Source organism: Tupaia chinensis, unplaced genomic scaffold (genome assembly GCF_000334495.1).
Source record: "Tupaia chinensis unplaced genomic scaffold, TupChi_1.0 Scaffold000423_1, whole genome shotgun sequence".
NCBI lineage: Eukaryota > Metazoa > Chordata > Mammalia > Scandentia > Tupaiidae > Tupaia > Tupaia belangeri.
The window spans coordinates 6675481-6689743 of record NW_006159928.1 but is presented as its reverse complement, the minus strand read 5'-3'; the positions used below and the strand labels follow the sequence as shown (position 1 = coordinate 6689743).

At 44.5% G+C, this 14263-nt stretch overlaps 1 protein-coding gene across 8 annotated transcripts in view; it reads left to right on the top strand.

The window, feature by feature from the left end:
- TMCC3 (transmembrane and coiled-coil domain family 3) overlaps positions 1-14263 on the top strand; it is a 389672-nt gene that overhangs the window by 342037 nt on the left and 33372 nt on the right. Inside the window, exon 1 of one of the 8 annotated variants that reach the window (XM_006154851.3) lies at positions 5807-5941. The exons of the other annotated variants lie outside the window; for them this stretch is intronic. The gene's annotated coding sequence lies outside the window, so the exon portion shown is untranslated. Of the gene's footprint in view, positions 1-5806; positions 5942-14263 lie in introns of those variants that run through there. 8 annotated transcript variants of the gene reach the window in all.

Here is a 14263-nt window from a genome sequence, read left to right as displayed (position 1 = left end):
TTGTTTTTTTTTTTTTTGGAGAGGTTTTGCCATAGGGCGTGTGCACTGGCCAGACAGAGAGAGACAGAGAGAAAGCGACAAAACACCCCCCAGGGGGGATGGCCACACCACAATCCCTTCTCCTCCACTCTCCCCTCGGGATCTTGGGTACGCACGCACACGCGCCTGGTGTGAGTTTTAAGCCACCGGGTCCGGGACATGAACCACGGTCAACTACGTGGGAGTCCAGCGACATAGCCATTATGCTAACTGCTGGTCCCAACTCCACCCATTGTAAAGCTAAATATACATGTCCAGCCTAGGGAAGATGGTTAAACTGAGCCTCTAAAATAGAGTGGAACACACACAGATAGTAAGCGCCTGGGAGAAAAACACCCTAATCTTCTGGGAATTGGAGTTTAGTAATTAAATCATCAACTGCTAAAGCAGGCACATTTTAATGTATATCTGCTCTGTATAGTTTCTATTTGTGGCTAGTTTTTCTAATTCTTATTTAATGGAGATTAAATAACTTTGGTAAAGTGCTTAGGAGATCACTTGCATAAACCCAAATTATGAAGGCTCACTTTTTTCCTGTTAACTAGCATAATTTTAAAAATAAAATATAAATCCCACAGTATTAAAAGTCTTAAGAGGAAACATAAGGTCTCTTTTTCTAGCTTCATACCCTACTCCCCAGATAGCGATGTTAGATTTCTCACGTATCTTTATAGAAATAAATGGTCTCTGCCCAAAAAGTATATACGTACCATCATTTAATCTCAGCCCCCCTCCTTTTTTTTCTTGAATGTATGTAGGGGTGAAAGAAGGGATAGAGAGCCAGGTATTTTTAACACGGTCTTGCCATGTTGCAGTCCTCACGCCCTAGCCTCCCAGTTAGCTAGGCCATAGGTACATGCCACCCACTTGGCCTGTTTAGGTTGGGTCAGAAATGGAACCTAGGCTTCCCATTTGGCCCTATCCACTACACAGCTGTGCCTTCCCTTTTGTACCACCGTGGCTGGGCTAACCAGTCCCTACTGAAACACTGTGTAAGTACTACCTTCTGAAGTGAGTATTCCCCCCACTCCCGTATTTTGTTTTGCTTTGTAAGACTATCTTGAAATTGTTAATACATCTTTTTTTCTGTAACCATGGATAGATAACATTTCTAAAAGCAATATTGTTGGTTCAAGGTGTGTGTCTTTTAAATGAGCATAGATGGGAGCACACTGTCCTCCAGAAGGTTGCAATGTAATGGGCCATCTGTCAGTTTTGGAAGGCATCTGTGGCTCCGTTGGCGCTGCTGTGAAAAGGAAGGCCAGCTAACTTATCTTCTACTTGAACGAAACCTGAGGCTCACGTAGGGGCCTCTGGCTGGAGGAGCTAAGTCAGCTCGGGGAGCAAAAGAGAAGAATTTAAAAGATAGCTCAGGTGTTTTAGAGAGAGGAGACAATAGAGAATGGCTCTGTGGAGCAAGTGGCTAACCCTGAACTTGTAAGAAGGATGCTTTGGTCCTCAAAGGTTGCAGATCCTGAACTGCATTTTGAAGAGTCAGACAGCCCTGGACTGTAATGTGAGAGTGAGACCATTGTGCTCTGGATGATGGTGAACTATTTCATGGATACGGCCTGCTACTTTCATAAAAGCTGTAGGGCAATTTGGAGGAGAGTATTGTAACCATGAGGTATTCTTCATTTTATTTTATTTAGAGAGATTTTTTTGCTATAAGGCACGTGTATTCATCAGAGAGACAGAAGTGAGAAATCACCTAGCAGGGGCGATGGCCATGCCACAATCCCTTTCCCTTAATTCTCCTCTTGGAATTTTGGGCATATGTGCACACATGCCCGGCGTGAGTTTTAAATCTCTGGGTCAGGGGCTCGAACCACAATCAACTACATGAGAGTCCAGCAACATAACCATTATACCACCTGCTGGTCCTGAGGTGCTCTTCATTTTAAACAACAACTCTAATATGAGTGTAGTTACACTCATGTGTGTAACATGTGTTTCAAAGTCACGTTTAAGTGAAAAGTCCCTCACCCAGACTGGGCATGTCTCCGTGTCTGAGGGATAACTCATGCAGCCCAGGAGCCAGGTGGCATGTGGCCGTGGGTGGTCTAGTGGCACATACCAGCTAATCTGGTTGCCTATTGGCTCTCATTTTGCCCCCTACTTGCAGAGGGTTAGGAGAGGGTTTTATCATCACAACACAAACGTTGAGTCTGTCCAGGTTGGATGTTATGACCTATTGAAGGCCGGAAAGAATTGGGAGGTATCTTGGGTCTGTATATAAATGAGAGTCAGAAGCTTAGATGTTTTTTAGTAAGAGGTGCGGGCAGGTGTATGTGAGTTTAAAGGGAAGTCATTCAGAGTCTAGAAAACTCTGCGAGCAGTGAGAACCTCAGTCCAGGGCCAGGAACGTGAAAGGAAGTGAACGTGTCCTTCCTCAGCACTTCAGGACTGAAGTGCCCTCAGAGTGGTCATGCTTGAGCAGTGTCCTGTGTGGCCACACTGGAGACAGCCAGGAATGAGAGCCGTCCCAACGAGCATTAGCCCTGCATTGACCCTTCTCCACATTCACTGAAAATTATTAAAGGAGCTAAACAATTGCAGAGCTTTGGGGCATTCATCGAGCAATTTTATATCAGAAAAGTGGGGAGATGGTTTGGTTTTGTTTTTAGGTATTTATGGTTAGGATATGGAACACCAAGATAGATAGACTGATGGCGGAGGACGAAAGAGTGGGAATATATGACACTACCAGAGAAGGATCAGGAAAGGAGGAATGGGTGACTGTCAAAGTGTGTTAGCAAGTAAGTTGGAGGTGAAATGAAACCCGGTGATCAGAATGTTTTCAGAGTAGAAAGACAGCCCTAAAAATAGTTGGCACCCAAATTTGAAAGCAAAACTAGAAGAATAATGAATAAGCTTGAGTCTCTGGAAATGAATTATATATCCTTTGTGGTCAGTCATTTTCTTTTCTTTTTTTTTTTTTTTTAAATCTTACAGTAGTTTTAAATGTTCACTTTAAGACTTGTAAATAAAATCAGCAAAATGAGCTTAGCAAAGAAAGTATGCATTCCTTATATACATAGTATATTATTATTGACTTGACATTCGCTTTAAGGCAAGATCCCAGTTACTAGAATTTATTATTTAACATTGCTAAGGACCTTTTCTTGAACTGAGCCAGAGGATAGAGGCTATGCAATATTAATTTCGGTAGACACTCTTCTTCTTAAATATTACAGTATACTTCTATATGGAGTTAAGTTCTTATACTTTGACCGGGCTTTATTAGACTGAAGAAATTCTCTGTTTTCCAAACCCCTCTGCCCTTTTCTACCCACTCCTATAACACAGACTTAAATCAATACCACTTAAACCACATGGCAATCTTGAGATCTTTGCATTAGTTATTTAATATTGAGGGCAGGAAACCTATGGTTCCCTGGAAGATTCTGGCCTGAGTTTTTCAATATGACTTGTGGCATTTCAAATATTTGAGAATCTGTGCATACAAGGAAGGTCAAAGGGATTTAAAGACCAGTGACAGCAAGAAACTTGTTATCTGCTGCAAGAGTTAAGTACTCAAATTATAATACAAAACAGTATGTGCTTACGAAAGGGCAAGAGGAAAATATTAAATATCGGGTCTGTCTGCAGTGACACCAGGTCCTTTTTTGATCTCATTAACTCACGAGAGGAATTTTCCTTAGATGAGTCAAAAAGGTGAATTTAGGGGCCCGTCAGTGGCATGGTGGGTAAGGCACTGAACTCCCACATGGCCAGCTGCAGTTTGGGTTCACGACCTGGCGACTTACTTTCTTACTTTCTCACTTTCTCTCTCTGTCTCTGTTGAGTGTGCGTGTCCTATAGCAATTTTTAAAAAAAGTAACAATAAGATAATTCTTTTTTTTTTTTTTTGCACATGTATTTTTTAATATGTGAAAGCCAGTTCTCAGCTGGTCTCAGAAGCCCACCAGTGTATTAGCCACATTCTTATCATGTATCTGTTAGCCCACAAGTTTTTTTTTAATTAATTAATTAATTTTTCTCTTTTTTTAACATTAATACGCTATACATCATTACAGTATACAAAATGAATTTTCCATCCAAAATACACTGTCTGTAGGCTCAATCAAGCATATCAACATATGTGTTATCGACAATTTTCCATTTCTTATGTCTTGTATATTTTGCTTTTCTCTCTCTCTCTCTCTTTTTTTTTTTTTTTAAAAAAAAAAAGGTTAATTTAATTACCCAAGGTGTAACAGCTGTGAAGAGACAGGGCTGGGATTTGATTGGGTTGGACTGACCCACAAGTCTGCCCCTGTCCTCCCAGGGAGCTGCCCCAAGCACTGTTTCTGCTGGGCTTCTGGGCTGCTTCTTCAGCCCCGTTCTTCTGAGCGTTTCTCAGAACACCTGTGCTTAAATGTCCTATAGAAACCCCAAGTTTGTCCTGCCTGAAACCAAATCCTCCTCTACCCCAAACCCCTCCTGCCTGTCTTGTGAGGGGTGGTCCTTGATTCCTCCTCCTCCTCTGCATCCCTCAGGTGAGATCCTCTCCTTCCTTGCCACCCCTGTACCAACCTCCTTCCAACTCTTACCATGGGTGGCCACAGCAGGATCCAGTCTGTCCCCACCCCAGGAAATACATTTTCCTTCCTGCTTTCTCAGAAGGACTTTTCTGAAACAGGATTCTGATGACCCTAATGCTCTTATCAGCTGCCAGGGAGCCTGTTAATGAAATCTGAACATCTCTGCATGGTCCGGGTGGGGCCCGTCAGTCCAGTCTCTGCTACCCTCATTCTCCTGCTGTCTTCGCACTGTATCCCTAAGTCCCCCCAACCCTGCTCTCTGGCTGACTGATTCAGGGCTCAGTTTAACTGAAACACCTTCTGACAAGTCTCTCTCTTTCTAAGTTTGTTTTATTCATGATAAAGAGTGTGTGTGCACTACAAGAGATGCAGAGAGAGAGAGGAGCATCCTCAACAGAGTGTCATCATGATGCAATCGGATCTTGGGCATACACCCAGCAGGTTTGAGGTCTACCAGCCCAGGGATTCGAACTCACAGTTTGCAAGGTGGCTTCCAGCCCTGCAGATCAGTATGCTATGGACTCCACCACTGAAGCTGGCACTTCTCGTGCTTTAGATCCACCTCGTCCCCTCGCCTTGCCTCCTTCCCTCCCCCAGCAGTCCCTCCCAGTCCCTCTTAGCACCAAGTGCTGCCTCTCTTGGCACTCATGAGTGGCTGTCCTTGTTTCTCTCTCCCTGGCCACCAGACTAAAGGGGGCTGTGCCCTTTGCCTCTCCAGGCCTCTTGTCACGCCTCGCCGCGCCTGACACTCGGAGGCACCGGAGAGCCTCTGCCTCGTGAATGCCTCAGCAGAGTAAAGTCCCCTGACCCCACTCTGCTGCCTTGGGGTCCCTTCACTCCGCTGGCTCTGACTGATCTCTGCTTGCTCTGTCTTCGTTCATGTTGGTATTTCCTGTGCTCATCCACTGCTTCACAATTGCCCTGCCCAGTCAGGCCTTATTCAGTTGAACCCGTTTCCTCGTTGGTAAACTGGGAGAACCAGACCTATGTCCTTCTCTTGCTATCCTGGAGTTGTGTGATAGCCGGACCCTGTAGTCGGCCTCCCTGTGAAGATATGTTAATGGAGCGTGTGTCTCTTCTGCTGGCCGCACAGAGAACCCATTTGTGCAGGAGGGTTGACACCAGTGCACTCTGGCTGGCAATTGTACAGCGTGGGGCGTGGAGTTTCTCTGAGACTAACACAGGAATACCCAGAGATAATGTGAGCAGTATCTCCAGAGTCCAGTGTGAGTCATATGGAAGGTGCTGTTCAGAATTTCTAGCCTGCCTGCCTGGCAGGCTCAGACGCCTCTCCAGCAGGAGGGTGAACTGGCTGCCGATCCTGGTCTGCTCCCTGACGAGTTCTGTGGCGTTTGGTAAGTCCCTTCCCTGCTCTCCTGTTTCAGCCAAGGTGTGTACATAGACGTGGCAGTTCTTCGTGTAAATGCACATCCTGTAAGGTGCCTGAACGAAATACAAATGATATTCACGCTCTTAACAGTGACCTTTGTGTTTGCCCAAATCTCGCCCTCATTTCTTTTTTATTTTTCTTTTTGGTTCATTTCTTTTCATGAGAGACAGACAGGTTTCTTCAATGAGGTTTTGTCACACTGTGATCTCCGCAGCCCCCACCAACCACAGCCTCACAGCCAGCCAGGGTTACAGACATGCTAAGAGGGTTCAGGTGGGCTCTGGATCCAAACACCAAGACTTCCACATGGCTCCAGTATCGTACAGGGGCCCCTGGCCATGGACAACACCACACGTAGCTGTCCCCTCCTCCTAGTTTTTCAGTGAGTTTCTAGGAACTGAAACTGCCTAAACTTGTGAACTGTCGAATTCCTTTTTTGATCCTTTTCAAAATGAAAATGCAATGTGAGTGACTGAGTGTTGGACAAATGCTGGGCTTGCATGTGCCAGCTACGGGCTGGAAAGGAGCCAGTCCTCCTCCCACTTCCCCAGGCGTTAGGAAGTAACCCTGAGTCCAACCAGGCCCTGAGTTGGAATCTAACTTTGTACTTTAACGTCTGGTCTGTCAGCAAGTGGACACCTTCTAGTCCTTCCTTCTCTGGAAACTTGAGACTCCATGAAACTGACTTTGGGTGACATTGTTAGTCTACCATGGGGAAGAAGGGTGTGGTGGCTGCCTGTGAAGAAGCCGGGAGAAGCATGGTGTGCATCTGAATGAATCAGAGCCCCTCTGGCCACACGTGGACACCTGGGGTGGGTCATGGGGGGTGGAGGAGTGGTAAAGGTTCCATTTCCCAAGAATTCTGCCTGGGGAAGCTGTTGATTTTATGGAAAATCTGTATTCAATTTGTGGCTGTGGGGGCTAGACAGTAGGACAGTGATAAAATGTTATGCTCTATAAGGTAATCCCACATGGGAAGGTTGTCGGTTCAAGTCCAGGCATTTCCCTGAATGTACAAGCACATTCTTGCCTTTGATCTGAGGCCGGCTGAAGGCTGGGGGTGGGTTGTGCTGTCAAGACCCTATTGGGGGCGCTGTCTGTCTCACTCTTTCTCTTGCTCTCGGAAGAAACAAATAAATGTTTTTTTAAAAAAGTGTGGCTGGCCTTGTAGCACAGTGGTTGAACACTGCGTTAGGGTTAGGAGCTGAATTCCACACGAGGCTGGCCTTGTAGCACAGTGGTTGAACACTGTGTTAGGGGAAGGAGCTGAATTCCACATGGCTGACTGTGTTTGAATCCTGGCCCTGGTGGCTCAGGAAACACAACAGGTGCGTGTGCACGCATGCCCAGGGTCTTGAAGGGTTGGAGGAATGGACAGAGGGGGGATTGCAGTGTGGCCATATCCCACTGAGAAAAAATTGTGGCTACGTGTGAGTGTGTCATGGAAGACTTCTGTATGGTGCTGCAAAATACATACAGTCTTCTGGGCATTAAAATCTTTGAGCACAGATAGAGGTTTGTCTAGAATGTCACAAAGGAGGGCTTATTGTTGATTGCTCTTCCCAGTCTTTAGAAGCCAAACACCAGTGTGGGGACAGTTACGGAAAGTAAAGGCGTTTGCAGCTTACCAGTTGACCCGTTGTCTCTTGGAGGTTAAATTTCTCTGGGTGGGAATAATAAATGTGAAGGGGTTGTTGTAACAGCAAGGCCCCTCATAGCCTCCGGAGCATTGTGAACACAGCAGTTTCAGTTGGAATGAAGGGGAGAATATTGCTCCTAGATTGCTGGAGTATTGCTTGTGAAATAGCTACAGCTGCCCTGTGCCAGGCTGTTCCAAAGGCTGTAGGAACAGGCCTGGGCCGGGTTCCCCTGGCCAACTGCTGGTTGATAAGCTATCCTGGAGATAACTCCTGATACTGGCTGGCCCCTCCCAGCTCTTTCCTTTCAGGTTTCTCTCCTCCCCCAGCCTGGTGTGGTGGGAGGTGGGGCTTAGCTTGTTTACCTTGGCAGGGGCTCACCTGTAGTCTGGAGAAAACTGCCAACTCTCTCTCAACTATACCCTTCACATTCCTGAGTAGGAAGCAGTGAGGATAACGATCAGGAAGACTGGGCCCATTGAAGGGGTGGCTTGAGGGCCTTTGTGTCTAAGGCATGGGACCTCAGATTTGTATTTTAGCCTCACTATCCAGTTAGGTATAGAATCAGAGAAAGAGCAAAGGGATTGAAAGAAGCTGCTACCATTCTATAACTCATACACACACACCCATGTAATTTATTTTGCTGTGGTATTCTGTAGTTTTTATTTTTAAATGTTTGTAGATTGTTAAATTTATACAGAGAAAGGGGTCATCAGTGATGGTGGTTAAGGCTCCAGATTCTCACCTGGCTGACTGCAGTTCGAGTCTCAAACCTGGCAGCTTCAAACTTATGCTGGGCACGTGTGTGTGTGTATGTGTGTGCGCGCCCAGAATCCCAGGAGGAGAAGGGATTGCAATATGGCCATCTCCCCTGGGTGGTGATTTCTCACTTTCCCTCTTGCTCTCTCTCTCTGTCTCTCTTCAGCAAAAGGATGAGCCATATAGCCAAAAACAAAAACAAACTTAAACCCCAAAAAAATTATACAGAAAAGATACTTTATTTTTTTAAAGAATTATCTTATTTAACTTTGTTTATTTTAATTTTGAACAGAGAGGGATGGAGTGGGAGAGAAAGAGAGAGGGAAAGTGAGAAAAGCAAGTCACAAGGTCTGGGACTCGAACCTCGGTCAGCCCTATGGGAGTCCAGCACCCTTAATAACCACACCACCTGGTGATCCCAAGATACTTTATTTAAAAAAAAAAAAAAATATGAACCACCCTTGCACCTGAAGCCCAGGGTAGAGCCTAGACAGAGTACACTTGGATGTACACATGCTGTGATGGAAGTTGGTTGAAGCTGGAGGGAGAGCACAGTGCTGGAATCCTACTGGGAGTGCTGTGTCTCTGTTTCTATTGCTCATGAAAGAAACTTTAAAAAAGTACTCAGGCTAAGGTATTGAGCTTGGCCCTGTGACCTCTTTCCTTGTCCTTCCATCGTAAAACCTTCCCACCTGCAAGAGCTCGTGCCATCTGAAAGTCTGTGTGCTTCTTTCCCTTGCTTTTCTTCTGTCATGTTACCACCTCTGTGTTTATAGTTAAACCAGGTAGCCTGCTTTTGACTTTCAGAAAGTGGAATTCATCCTATTTGTGTTATTCTTCAACTGGCTTTTTCTCTTTTATAAACTTTTTTTTTTTTTTAACTTCGTCAGAGGGAGAGAGAAAGTGAGATAAACCACCACCAGGGGGAATGGTAATACTGAAATCCCTTCTCCTGCATTTCTCCCTCCTTTGGGGAGTTTGGGCATGCAAGTACACATGCCTGGCATGTTTCTCAAGCTGCCGGGTCTAGGACTCGAACTGCATAGTCAGCTACATGGGACCCAGCCTCCTTAACCACCACACCATGAATGGCCCAATTTTCTAAGAAAGTCTTTTTCTTTTTTCATGATAGGATGCACGTAAGCACATGTGAGCATGAATGGAAGGGAGGGAGCAAGAAGCAGCCTTCACAGGGCCCGGTCCGCAGCAATCCCCTTCCTCCACTCCTCCAGCCTGTCAGATCTTAGGCACTTGCACACACGCCTGACTGACGGGGCTGGGGATTCAAACTGCGGCTGCCATGCGGGATCTGACTTCTCTTGAGCAGCACTTACTGCTGTATTTTTAATGGACTCTCCGATATGGACACTCCTTCCTGTAACCTGGAAATGGAGTTTCTGGGTCTCTAAGGCATGTGCATTTTAAATGCCAATTTTTAATGTTTTAAGAATTAGTTAAATGTAAACATTTCACATACAGGTTGTCCAACATGGTCTGAGAATCTCAAATATTCCAAAATCTGAAACTTTTCTAGCACCAAAATGACACCACGAGTGGAAAATTCCATACCCGACCTCATTTGACAGGCCTCAGTCAAAACAGGTGCACAACAGTTTATTCAGCATTCCCAAGGGAAGAAAGACCTTCCCAGCCTCCTGCAGCTGCCGCAGGGTGGGGTCCCATTCCCAAGATACCTCATTATGTGCATGCAAATATTCAGAAATCTGAAACACTTCTGGGCCCAACCTATGTATCTTGTAATCTGGTTTTAGCATTACTTCATTTTATTTTATGTATTTATTATGCCAGAGGGCACATGTGCAGTCACAAGAGAGAGAAGTGAGAGAGGAGAGTGTGTTGTTTTCATTTAAAATAAGTCATAGAAGCCCCCCTTTTTTTTAGGTTTATTTCTTCCATGAACAAGAGAGAGGGGTTTTCAGCAACCACCCCCAACAGAATCATGCAGTCCACTCCCGTCTTCAGCTAGCATGTGGCTGGTACCCTCAGGGAGATCTCTGGGCTTGAACTGGAAACCTTCCCATGTGGGATTGCCTCATAGAACATTACCCTTTACCCCGGCACTACCACCCAGTTCCCCATCTCAATTTTTTTAATCCAGAGTAGTTTCTGTTCTGTTCTGGCTTCTGAGAAATTTCAACCTTAAGAAATTGGCTTTATTGCTTTTTGTTAGTTGTTACAGAAATCTCGATCCCTCTTGTTTAAAATTCCATCAAAGGCCAGTCCCATCACACAGCAGTTCAGCACTGTACATTGAACGCCACAAAGCTGGCCCAGGTGGTTTGAAAAATAGGCTGGGCCCAGTGTTATGTGACTTGTGTGGCCACAGTCTTGACAGGATGGAGAAATGGAGGAAAAAAGGATTGGAACATGACCACGTCCCATTGTGGAGTGCTTTCTCTGCCTGTCTGTCTGTCTCTGTCTCTCATTCTCTCTCCCTGGTGACTTCTGGCACTAAGAAATAGAATTTCCATTGAAAGCTGGGCCCTCGTGTGCAGTTGATCTGGGTGCAATCATTTCGGCACCCATCAAGCGTAACGTTTGCTCAGCCAGTTTCTCAGTCAGAATTGTGTGAGCCGAACCAGTTGAGATGTCTATGGTGTTGGCTATTGTTTCTGCTGTGAATCATTGGTCCTCTTCAGTCAGGGCACAAACAGGAAATTTCTTCACCTTGCAAATTGATGTGGGTGTCTGCTGCTTTGGGCGTCATTTTCAACATCATCTCATCCCTTCTTAAAACAAGTTATACATTTGTAAGCTGCTGATTTCTTTGGGGCATTGTTCCCATACACTTTTTGTGAAGGATTAGCGATTGCACCATTCATCCACTCAAGCTTCATCATAAATTCAGTGTTTGTTCTTGCTTCGATTTTAGCAGAATTCTTGTTGCTGTGATAGGACCTCTTTTCAAACCAATATCTTCTCTTATCCCTAGTGCGTCAAACTAGATCCTGTTCAGGCACGTTAAAACAAGTTTGTATGAGGCTCAGCAGTGGCATGATGGTTAACGTGCTAGACTTCCACATGGCCGACCGCAGTTAGAGTCCCAGACCCAGTAGCTTGGAAGTTGACACTGGGTGTGTGTGTGTGTGCATGCCCAAGATCCGAGAGGAGAATGGAGGAGAAGGGATTGTGATGCGGCCATCCGCCCTGAGAAGTGATTTCTGTCTTTCTCTCTCTGTCTCTCTCTGGTGAGTGCATGTGCCCTATAACAAAAGATCTCTCTAGGAAAAAAACAAAATAAAAAATAAAAAACAAACAACTGCAAGTCTACTTTGGTGCAGAAAGCATGTTGAAACCCGTATTTTTCGATCACACTCATTTTCCATGAACTTTTTAAAGCCCCCCCCTCAAATATACTAGCCATGGTTTTACCCTTGTGGATTCTCAGTGCGGAATCTAAACGGGAAACATCACTATGTAATGTATATTGGGGACTATGAAGAATGGGAAAACCACTTCTTCGTAGAAGTATCTTGGTTGCATTGGCCTCTTGAGAAGATGACATTTTGCAGAGACTTATGCAAGAAAGACGTTATGTTAGTATACAATGTACGAAGAAACATGAACATGTTCATTTGAAAACTTAAATTTGTGACTTGCCAATTCCAGCGTAGTTCCATACAGTGTTTTTAGAACTGCCTTTAAGACATTGGTCTCACTTCCTTGGGGACTTGGATTTAAAAGCCCTCTTTCCAGTAGGAAGCTCCTTTTCTAAAAGTAATCACATAAATGAAGTCATCGAGTTAGTGTGAGTTAAAATAATACTGGTTATTCTGGGGACCAGTTATTTTGCCATTATTGATAAATTGTAGGCCCTTAGAGGAGACAGAAGTGCCTTGAGTGTACTAATGAAATTTGGCAGGTCTTTACATATTAATCTCATGTTGAAGATACAAACATTGGGGAATTTTGTAACAATATGAAAACGAGGTGAATAAAAAACAGCTATGGGGCTGTCTGAAAAGTAATGGTGCATTTTTGCATAGAAAAAGATAAAAGTCATGACTTTATGACAACCTAGTATATCAGAAAGAAACTATGAAACAAATGTGTGGGTCCCCTGATTCCCAATCCTATTATTCCTCTGAAGTAACTACCACAGTTCTTAAGATATCCTAGAAATTTCCAGGCGCCAGCAAGTAGCATGGTGGTTAAGGTCCTAGATTCCTAGTGGCAGACTGTGGTTTGAGTCCCAGACCTGGTGGCTTGAGAGTCACTCCAGGTACGTGTGCATGCATATGCAAAGTTCCAGGAGGAGAATGGAAGAGAAGGGATTGCAATGTGGCCATCCCACCTGGGAGGGTAGAGGCAGTCATTGCTCATTTTCCCTCTTTCTATTTCTCTGTCTCTCTCCATTGAGTGCATACAGGCTATGGCAAAAATCTGAAAGAAAACAAAAACCTGGAAATTTCCAAACAGAATATACTTGTGCACATTTCTAATACATTATTTTTAAATTATTATTATTTAGTTTTTTTCTATAGGGCAAGTGTGCTCGCCCAAGAGAGAGGAAAACTGAGAAATTACCTCCCAAGGGGAATGGCCATGCCACAATCCCTTCCCTTTTGGGGCACTCATGCACACATGAATGTATTTTCAAGCTGTTGGTTTCAGGACTCTGACCCGTAAAGTGGATCCTGTGAGATTCAGCGCCTTAACCACCATGCCACCTGCTAGTCCTCCCCACCCCTCTTTTAAAGCACAAAGGAGCTTACCCTTTAGGCATAGGTCTGCTTCTTGCTCTTCTCTCCTGACAGTTTAGCTTGGCTAGCTTCCATGGAAGCTCATTCAGATTCATTTCCATTTCAGTGACTGCACCTTTTCCATTGTACTAGAAATTCTGAAAGTAATCCCCTATTGATAGTTATCTGTGCTGTTTTCAGAGTGGGAAACAGTGGTGGCGGCAACAAGACTCATGTTAGAAGCAGCAAAGATGTGGAGAAAGAGGCCAAGGTCTTGAAAATAGTTTGATCTTCATTTTTGTTTTTAAATCTCCTGTGTTTTTATAGTTTTGTTTTGATTTTTTGCCTGTCTTAAGGTGTTTTTGAGAACTATATGGAGGCTCAAACAGGCTAGATGTTTTACTTCCATGACCTTCTTTCCTTGTGAGAAAATGGTGATATTTAAATAAAACTTTGAGGGAACATAATTATAACTTAGTGGCTAAAGAACTGAGAGGTTGCATTTCTTTTCTCTCTTAACCTTTACTGCAAACTCACTGTGGTAATGCAGTTGTTTGTTATAGCCTATTTAGCACACCTTCTGTATGGTTATCTATTTAGACATGGAGGAGTCTCATTATACAAAGCTTAACACTGCATTAATTTTCCCTTACATTGATGTTCCCGGATACTATGGGTTGTCTATCCAAACACCATTTTTCTTTCCATTCTTCCTGGCTGGCCTACCTTGTTCAGGTGGTGATTCCCAGCCTCCATGCTGCTAGGATGTGGACACATGACTCCGTTCTGCAGGGGAAATCTGCTGAGGAGCTTCTGGAAAATGGCTTCCTCCTCTATAAAATAAGAGGAGGAGGATCTTCATCAATAGTCAAACATTGTCTCTGTGTGATACTGAGAACTACAGCAGCTTTCTTGCTTTCACAAGGAAACAAGAAATGCCCTAATGATAGAGGACTGAGAAAATAGAAAACACTCTTTAATTTTTTTTTGGGGAGGGGTGGTTGCCAGGGAGAGACAGAGAGAGGAGAAAAAGTACCCCCCATGGGGTGTAGTCATGCTGCAATGTCTTCTCCTCTATTCTCCCTCCTTTCAAGAGTTTGGACACACACCCACATACACCCAACATATATTTCAAGCTGCCAGACACGGGACTCAACCCACACAGTCAGCCATATGGGTTCCAGCTCA